Source organism: Arachis ipaensis, chromosome B08, assembly GCF_000816755.2.
Source record: "Arachis ipaensis cultivar K30076 chromosome B08, Araip1.1, whole genome shotgun sequence".
NCBI classification, from domain to species: domain Eukaryota; kingdom Viridiplantae; phylum Streptophyta; class Magnoliopsida; order Fabales; family Fabaceae; genus Arachis; species Arachis ipaensis.
Window position 1 is genome coordinate 106,728,966 of NC_029792.2, and position 10,942 is coordinate 106,739,907.

Here is a 10,942-nt window from a genome sequence, read left to right on the forward strand (position 1 = left end):
AGAATAACATATCTCATTTCGCCAAATTCATTTAAAATCATTAAAACATTGGCTTTCTGATTTGAGTAAGCAAATAGGATCTAAGCCAAACCGAGTCATGTAATCATTTACTTCTTTCAAAGCCGTTTTCTTTACTTAGGCAAAACCAACTTTAACCCCCATGATAAATTCTAGAACGTTTCAACTATTCAAAATTGTTTTAGTCTTGCAAGAATTCAGAATTCAAAGAGTACTTAAAACCTTTCTCAAAACATTTCAAAATGAAACTTGTCAATAGACATTCAGGTTCTTTCAAAGTCATTGAAACTTCTTTAATTGAAACCCCTAAGTCAAATTCAAAGGCATAAACCCTTTTCACATCCAAACAGCTTTAAAACACAAGTTTCATCTAAATAACCTTCTCCTGAAAGAGATACAATGCCTTTCTTAAGAAGCAACCCAAGCCAACATCCATAATCATTCGAGTCAATCAAATAATACATAAGGCAGATACAATCACTAATTACACCATATCTCACATCAGTATCCATATGTAATAATTCCAATAATAAGCTGTAGTTTTTGGAAAGCGCCCCTACCTCGAAACGCAAATCCATAACCCAAAAGTCTCATAGAGTCCTTTCCGCCTCAATCCGAAATCAACAACCAAAATCCCGGCTCCGCTTGTTTTTCGCAACAATCTCAACGACTTTAGTCGCAACATAGAACAATCAGGACTTTACCACACGTTACCACAATTCATATTCATTAACCAACACAGCAAAGTACTAACGCGAGGCTTTCCGAAACATACTTACTTACCGAAACGAAGAAGGAACGGATGAACCGAACAGTGGCGGTCTCCGAACCAGTTCGGCGGCAGCTTTAATCATGACCCGCAATAAACAGAGCTTGACCCTATGTTACAAAACCTCAGAATCTGTGGCTAAATATAGCAGCATATTGATTTTCAAGAGCTCCGGAATGAATATGCTTACCGGGAGAAAGGATTAAAGACTGAATCAAACTACAGAAGTTCCGGTGATGGTTCCGGCGGCCACAACAGCTTCTCCGGCAGCCATACACGACAGGAGACAACCCCGTTGCAGCTGGTTGGGCAGCGACAACTTCTGACGGCCATAGAAGCTCCGGCGGCCAGAACAGCGGCACGGCTTCGCCCTCCTTCTTTCACGGTTCCCACGACAGCAACCACAATTTAAAACCGTTACCAGCAGAGCATCCTTCGGCGACGATAATGGCGTTTCCCGGCAGCCAGGCACGGCGAAACCAGACAGCGGCGGCAGCTCATTTGCGGCAGCGACTTCCTCTGGTGGCGCGAGCAACGACGGCGCTGATAGCTGAGCTTGTGAACGACGGCGGCGCAGGGGCAGTTTCTTCCCCTCCCGAGCACACCACTTCCTTCTCTCTCCTCGAGGCTCGACGGCGGTAGCAGTCCGAGACGACAGCGACAGCACACGGCGACGCATCCCTGCGCAGTGGGTCGCGCTCCTCCTCGCGTCACTGGCCCGCATTTTCCACCCTCAACATCGCGCGATCTCTCTCTCTCCACTGAGCTCCCTCTCTGTGTATCAGTTCGGTGGTGACGGCGGTGGCGAGGCCCACCGGTGCCGGCGCTCTTCCCTCTTCTCTTCTCCTCCCTGCTGCACTCAATCTCCCTCTCCCCTTTTTGCTTCGTTTTTTTTTATTCCTTTTCTCTACTGCTGCTGCGCATGAATGGAGAAAAGGGGAAAAAGGTGTGTGGCTGCTGCTGGGTGTGGTGAAGAGAGAACCGGGTCTTTGGGTTAGGGTTTCATTTTCAAAAATTAGGGTTAGGGGCATTTTAGTAATTTCAAATGAAATTGGGAAAAATATAGTAATTGAAACCAAATTAAATCCAACATTAATTATATATAGAAAATACTATTTGCTCACCAATTTTACAAATTATTTTCAATAAAATGCCCAAATCAAATAATTAGAAGTAATATAATTAATTTCTCTATTTTTCAAAATAGCTGTACTAATATTTAAAATATTACTGATGTAATCCAAACCATGTAAAATCCCTTTTATTTCATAACTGACAAATTTATAATCTAAATATAGAAAATAATCCAATAATTATAAAATTGGATAATAATCATAATCCATCTCAAATTCGATAAATCAAAACTTGCCTTAATTTTCTTTAATAGAGAAATTTCTGAAATTAAGGTTACAGAAACACTGAATTTGAAATTAGTTAATGATAGCCCTCTTTCAAAGGTCTTGGGTCTTACACGACCTGCATCTGAAAAACAACAACAATGTATGGAATGAGAACCGGAGGTTCTCAGTATGGTAACAGTGCCCAATGATGTAAGATGTAAGGCTCCGGGACGCCGAAGGCAATCCTAGAACTTCACATCACATACGGATATTCAACTTAGAACAAAATAAATAAATAAAGAACTTAACCATAAACCATAAGTAGGGTTATCTAACTTAAGGAATTTCTAACTAGAACTAATCACCCCCACTGTATCCCACAGTCTTTGCCAACCTAGCCTCCGTGCGATCCCATCGCCACCGCCTACCTAACCTCCTTAGCACCAGACAAACACAATTAATGCAAGCAAGTAATACACAGGTAATAATCATATATAGCAAGTATTTCAAGAAGCAAGTAGGCATATTATACAATTAGTCAAACCCAAGTAGTCAAAGCAAACAAGCATGTAGAAGGTGCATATGATGAATGCCTATCCTATTGGCTCGTGATATCACTTGTCGGTCCGTAAATGCCAACCCGACACATCCTCCCGGATGTAGCCTTTTTTGCCACGCTAGGGATATAGTGCTCTGCATACTCATGCAGCAGCTATTCTGCTACGCCAGGAATATAGTGCCTTGCACATTCATGCAGTAGCTCTTCTACTACACCAGGGATAGAGTGCCCTGTACACTCATGTAGTAGGGAGTCTACTACGCCAGGGATATAGACCCCGCACACTTCATGCAGCAGAAAAGGAAAATAACCATAACAAATTATGCAGCAGAACAATCTGCCATGCCGGGGATATAGGCCCGCACACTCTCAACGTTACTAGTCATGCGACAAAAATATCTGTCACACCGGAGACATAGGCTCCGCACACTCTCAACAACAACTGGTCATGCAGCAGAACAATCTGCCACGCCGGAGATATAGGCTCTGCACACTATCAACAATCCAATAACTTCATCCTCAAATCATCACCAGACATCACCATTTCTCATCTCAAATCACTTTCAACGACATCTACTCATGCAGCAGAGAAACCTGCTACGCCAGGGATATAGTCCCTGCACACTTTCCTTCCATACTCATCAAGCTCATAATAACCATCATCAATTATTAATTTCCATCTCAAACTCATCAGTTCATCAGTATCTCAATTTATTGTCAGCAATCCCCAAGTTCACTACTTTTCTTTCTCCCTCAACCAAACTCATCCTCAGTACACCAGAAACCTAAACCTCCATTTGCTAACTTTCAAAGTAAAACCCCAAATTAAACCTCCTAAGACTTTTCCCATATTCCAACATCCAAAAATTGAGCTCAAGAGTCTTAAAACGGTGTTATGGAAGCTTACAACCTTGTTGGGAAGATAGAATAGTTGAAAATAAGGAAAATTTTGAGAAATAGGGCGTGTGCAGCCGCACAGGGGTGTGTGCGTGCGCACGCCTAGGAGATTTTAAAATGTGTGCGTATGTACAGGGATGTGCGTACGCACAGGTGGCAAAACTTATAGAATCTGTTCACTCGTACAACCTATGCCAGCACCCCTAACAGAATGGCCTTTCTCGACGTGTGCGTCCGCATAGGCCTGTGCGTCCGCACAGGTTGAAATTCTTCCTTAGATATGCGCGCGCACAAGCTGTGCTAGCGCTGCAAACAGAACGCATCTCCCTGCCCGTGCGTGCGCACAGGTCAAAATTTTTGCAGGGTGTGCATCCGCACGAGAGTGTGTGCTTGCACATATCAGAAATCATGAAATTCTGCAACTTAACAGAATTTCAGATTTTCAACACAAACTTTGAATGATCACAACTTTCTCTGCAAAATTCCAATTTTCATAAACTTTATATCGATTTAAAGGGTTTTCAAAGATCTTTAATTCTAAACAAATTTCAATCAATTTCGAAAATCGAGGCAAAAGTTATGATCAGACAAAGTTTACCAAAAACCAAATTTTACCCAAAATCACAATTTCCACAATTTACCAACATTTCTAACCAAAACCAAACCAAAACCACTTCAAACTCCAATTTCCAGCATAATCTACCCTTTACAACACATTATACCATTCTCAACCATCAAACCTCTCTAACTCAATCTTTTCATCATAACTCAACCATAATTCATAATTCACAAATTTAAACCTCAACTTCACACTTCTCACACAATTAACATCCTAACTTATCAACACCATTTTGAACCATCAAATTCCTTATTCATCAACATTCAAGATATCACAAACAATCATAATTATCTTCATTCAACAATGGCATTTCCATGAATCATCAACAACATCAACCACTACAATTTCCTTATATTCATCTCATAAAACTCGCATCTTCAAACAATAGTCATCAAAATCAACATTCATGTTACCCATATTAATATACACACCCAACCACATCACTCAACATCATAATTCATCATTATCACCAATGCTTCTCAGCAATCACCCTCACCCACAAATTCAATTATTTATCATTACTCATCAACCATATCAACAACCCTCATCAACAATACAAATCATCAATACTCATTAACACCAACAATCCCTAATAATCATCATCAACCACAATAAACCAATACAACTAACAATTAACATCAATTCACATTTAAATATTCATACACAAATAGCATTCAATCCTATCTTAAGGTCAACTAGCCTAAGTGTCCATGAACATTACATATTACATAAAGGAAATCGAAACCATACCTTGGCCGATTCCCAAACGCACCAAACACCAAAATGAAGCCACCAAGCTTGATCCAAGGCTTCAACCAACTCCAACAAATACCAAAGCTCAAACTAACAACACATATATATACTAACATCAAAATCTAAGATACACAAAGCAACTAAACACAAGGGCTTAGTGAAACCTTACCTTACCCAATGTGAGTAGGGGTAAAATCCAATAATTACCCGCTACTAGAGATCACCTAAACAAGCAAAATCCCAAAATCTACTAAAAAACCAAACATAAAATCGTGCAGAATCTAGGGCACAAAACTGGGAGTGAGATGCAAGTCCTTACCAAATTTCTTTAGATAGAAAGAAATAGCTCGTCGAGAGCTTCGCGTGGCCGCAAACGGCTCGTCAATCGGAGCTCCGGATCAAAAGTTATGGCTTCCGGAAGAGGAGAGTGAATAGTAACTTCTCTTCTCCCTCTCTTCCCTCTATGCTGCGCCCCTCTCTTCAAATGGAAGAGAAAATGAGCCCAAAGCTCATTTAATGAGCTTATATATGTTGGACCTTGGGCCCGATTTGGGCCCGATCCAATCCGTTAGCATTTTTGGTCTATTTGACCCACTTTGGGCTAAAACCTTTAAGATTAGTGTCCGGTCTTCGATTCTAATTTATTTTTCATCCTTTCAAAACAATAAATCAATTTTTCAAAATCTTATTTTTCTAAAATACACAGTACCGGACAGACTTAAACCGGTTCATTTGCCGGTTCGCAATCCTTTTCAGAAAATATGTTTTCTGACTCAGAAAAATCCATTGAAACCAAATTTCACCTTTATAATTTCAAATTAAAACTTCTAAATTTTGAATTTATTATTATTATTATTAAAAAGATAAATTATTGAAATGGTAAAAAAATGATATATACCTAACAAAGATAATATATAATCAAATGAATACAGTTAGGCTAAAGCAAAAAGAAATATATTTTAGTGTTTTAGAAAACTCATGTTCTAATACATAATGAGCCAATTATTTAACAAAAAAAAAATTGATTATAAAAGTAAGTGTAAAATATTAGCAAGAATTGAAGGGACAAAAAGTAAGAGGCATGGAATTACATAGGAAAAAAAAAATGTGAGATGGATATTGATATATATAGTAAAAAATGACTAAAAGTGAGTATAAGAATAAGAAAATGTATTTGGTGGTTGTGATTTGAGAATCAATATTTTTTTTACAACGAATTATATTATAGCGTCAAATATGTTGACAAAGTGTATTCTAATAACTGTTTGTGTACATTTTTCTCTTCAATCATTTTTAAGAAAGTATTATATAATTAATATACACAAATTATCATTTAATGATTATTTATGTTTAAATTTGTCAACAATTCTAATATTCTATTTTATATTATTTTAATGGTGATTGCTCTCATATCTTAATATTTGTGATAAAACTCGTACTCTATATATATGGACCAATAAAATATAGACATGTGGCATCATTAATCCCAGTCAATTAATAATTAAATAATTTTAAAAACTTAAAATTTAATGTATTTCAAAAGTATATTAAATATTATTTGTATACAAATACGAATACGTATATACTTTAATCATATATGATTAACTATGGTTAAGTATTTTTGTTTATTAAAATTAATACAAAATTAAAATGAAAAACCTCTTTCCTTTTCCATCAGTGTTCTCTTCCCAAAACACTAGTGATTGTCTTTTGTTCTAAGTTAGACTCCTGAATACCCAACCCCTCAGATCTGAACCTCTCCCACCATCGCCGTTCACCACCGCCGTTCGCCACCGTTCACCACCGCTCACCGACACCGTCAGATCCCTTCTATCTCTCACACCTTCGTCTATCTCCATCTTCATCACTGTCTATGCCATCGTTAGCCTCCGTGATCCCGATTACAGCTGTAACACCCTACCACATAGAGCCTTATGCTTAAGTCATAAGGCAGAAGTGGCGAGGTATTACGACCTCTAGAAATTAAAATTTAGTACATATAATATTGTGAAGAATGTTTATAACTAGGAGCCTTTGAAAGAAAAGGGGTAATTCAAAACCGCAACTCAAAAAATGCAACACTTCGATTTCTAACGTAACGAAACAGATAAAGGATAAGCTAATGCAAGAATATATCCAAAGAGTGCCAAAAACACAAATATCCAAAACTCAAAATCCGGTTGCGAAGAAAACCGGTCCGAGCATAGAAGTATATACAAATATATAAAGCAAGAAACCCAAGGAAAACCCCAAGGACAAACTATCAAAACCTATTCTCCAAAACAACCTCTAAGAGGAGTCAAAACAGTATATATATACATTATTTAGTGGAGATAAAAGTATGTAAGTAAAAACATAAGATCAAAAATAGAGTCCCGAGAACCAAGGATCTTCGCTAAATCCAGAAGTCCCCAGCATGCCTCAGCGAGAAGCCTCACGTCCTGCATCTGAAAACCACAAAATCCGCATGGGTGAGAACCGGAAGTTCTCAGCATGGTAATAGTACACACATATCTAACATGTAATGTCCTGGGAAAGCTGAAGGCAATCCTAGAACTTCTACCATATAATTCAAAGCATATAAACAGACTAAACAATAAATGACAACTGACTAAAGATCTTTAGTCTAACTAACATTTCCCCTTTCAAATTCCTGCAGACCTCCCAACTGCCAGCAGTAGTATATAATATGGCAAACACAGTTATATCAAACAAGGATATATACAATTAGGAGCAGATATGACATTTAGACAATTAGCAGGTAATATGCAGTTAATTAGGCAATTCCAAATAATTCACAAAATATGCATATGATGAATGCCTGTCCTAATGGCTGATGATATCATCTGTTGATTATATAGCCAACCCGACAAGTCCTGGTAGCTAACCATTGGACTGTCCCTCTCTCGTGCATCCCCAACTCGAGTTATACTCAATCATAAATCATAATTCATATCCAACACCCTCACTGGTGTATATTCACGGGGGCGAGCTGATCCGAAACTTTCACAGTGTCTGGCCACCCTTACGACATAGGGTCAGCAAAGTATCGAGTCTCCACCTGGAGCACATGGTGGCTAGCCATTACTTTCTCTCAGGGAAACTCGTATCTCAGATAGGGGAAGTGCAACATTCATATTTCATTCAATATGCATATATGCAATCATACTCAGCCATAATTCAATAATGGCTCAGCCATAATACGGCCATAACTCAGCCATCCGACTCATAGTTCAATCCAGAACCAGCCAATTTATTAACAAATACAGCCCTTCGACTCATGGCACATACAGCACTTCCACAGCTATCCTCCGTATCTCGTATAATCATCTTTGATCATCGTTGATCATAAATTTTCTCCTTTCTTCATTCACAAGTTACCACATTTGCTAGCCCTTCTCATTGCTAGGCATATCATCAAGTTTTAAGACACAAGGGGTGAGATCAAAGGCTTAGAAGTCTGATATTTGGCTTTAAAAACTCAAAAATCAACTTTGAGATGAAAACAGGGTCACGCGTGCACGTCGCCCACGCGCACGCGTGGAATGCCTCAAAACATAGCGACGTGTACATGTCCCTCCACGCGCACGCGTGGATCGGAGAAAAACCAAGTGACGCCTATGCGTCAGCCACGCGTAGGTGTGGGTGCGTTTTGTGCCCCAGGCACAAAACTGGCACAACTCAGGCACAACTCTCGGGAATTTTGGCTGGGAAACTATTTTGGCTCATCGACGCGTACGCGTGGGCCACGCGCACGCATGGGTAGTGAAACTTTGAAAACAACGCGTGCATGTCGGCCACGCCTACGGGTGGGAGTGCTTTCTGCTAAAAAATTTTCTAAGTTAAAAAGCTACAGAATTCACAATTTCAAACCCCAATCTTCCGACGGGCATAACTTCCTCGTTTCAAATCATTTTTTACCCGTTCTTCAAATGGCATAGACATCCCGGATCCAATTTCATTTCTAAATAAGTTTGGAACAAAACTGGGATCCGGAGTCCAAGTTATGCTCCGTCAAAGTATGCCCAAAAACCACATTTTCATACAAAAACACAAAGTGCCATTTTCAAAACAACCAATTCCAACCCTTTGTAAAATCAATCAAAACATACCAAAAATCAACCTCAAGCCTCCTCAACTCATATATTGACATTTTTATCAAATCATAACCTACCAATCCATTATTTTAACCAATCTCAACCAAGTAACTCAACTTCAAACACAATATCATAATATACATATTTTCTCATCCCAATTTCCAACAATACCATTTCCAATCAACTATTATTACACACAATTAATATCATCCTCACCATCAACATGGCTTCACCCACAATTCATCCTCAATCAATCATTAATCATATATCAAAACATGCATATCTCTCATGCATCACACCATCAATACATCAATATTCATAATCACATACTTAACCACATAATTTATCTCAACCATTCAACAACATCAACCATTCAAAACCTATCTTAGGGCCTCTAGCCTAAGTTTTCACACCACATTACATTTTAGATACAGGAAACCGAGACCATACCTTAGCCGATTTTTCTGCTTAACCCAGAGCACTTCCAAATCACTTTTTCACAATCTCACCAAGCTCCAACACCTCCAAGAACATATTTTTAGCACACCAAAGTCCTTTTTCAAGCTTTCTAAAATCTCAATCAAGCCCTAATATTCTCATACACACTACCTAAGCCACAATCATCATACCCAAACACAATATTTCAATACCCAAACATCATAGAACAACAAATTACACTAGGATTGAGAATCTTACCACACCCAAGGTTCAAGGAGACAAGATTAATCTTCTCCTTCAAGAGAGTTGGGTCCTATAACATCAAAGAGCCCAAAATCTCAACACTTTTCTCCATGAAATTTGAAATTAAGGGATGAAGAACTGAACTAAAATTGTGGCTTATCTCAAGAACAAAGTAGTGGTTTTGTAGAGCTCTTCACGGTGAACGCGTGGCTGTAAATAGTGCGGCAATCAGAGCTCTAGATCAAAAGTTATGGTGGTTTGAAGATCAAACAAGGGTGAGAACTTGAGAGAGTGTTCTTCCCCTTCCCATACTCATTTTCAGCGTGTTTAGTGTGTAGAGAGGAGAGAGAGTGCTGAAAATTATGGTTTTAGGTTTAGTTTAGGTTGGGCCAAGGGCCCAATATGGGTCCGGTTGGCCCGGTTTGGCTCGTTCGGTCCAATCTTGGGCCGATTTCTATAAAATTGGTATCGAAATTCTCGTATCAATCTCCTCTATCATATTAAGCCATAAAAATCACATTTTTGGCTTTCTAGAATAAATTCTCATTTATGGGCTAATTATTCATTAATTAATTGGATTTTACAACAGCGCCCCTGTTTCTGCCTCCAACAGCAATGTCGCCACCGTCTCTCACGTCCTGAGCATCCGTGACACTTGTGTTCGCCGCCTCCGATCCACCAATGTAGCCGCATTCTTCATCACCATCTCTAACGTCTACACTCCTGACATTAGGTTAGGTGTTCACCTGTTCAAACAATGAATTTCATTTTTTATTTGTGATTTGGGTTTTTTTCGATGATTGCATGTTCAAACCGTGAGTTTCATTTTGTTGATTTTTTATGGATCAAATTTTCTGCCATGAATACAATTTTTTGAGCTGTATATCTACTATATAGATTGATCTTTTAGAATAATTGCACTATATGTTATGATTGGCTCTGGAATCTGAAGTAATCACTCGCCTAATTGGAATTATCTTTTTAGTTGTTAAGCCAGTATAAGTTCGCTGTTTAATCCTAAAATTGCTATTTGGATTCTTCTTTCATTATCACTCCAAATTACAAAAGAAAAAATAAATGATTGGTTGTGTGTATACCAATTCCATGAAAAGCATTTGCATTAGTCAAACAGGTTGCTGACCACTTTGCGTTCCTTGAAGTAGTCTTCATATTTTTTATCCATTCACATTTTAAGATTCTGGTTAACAA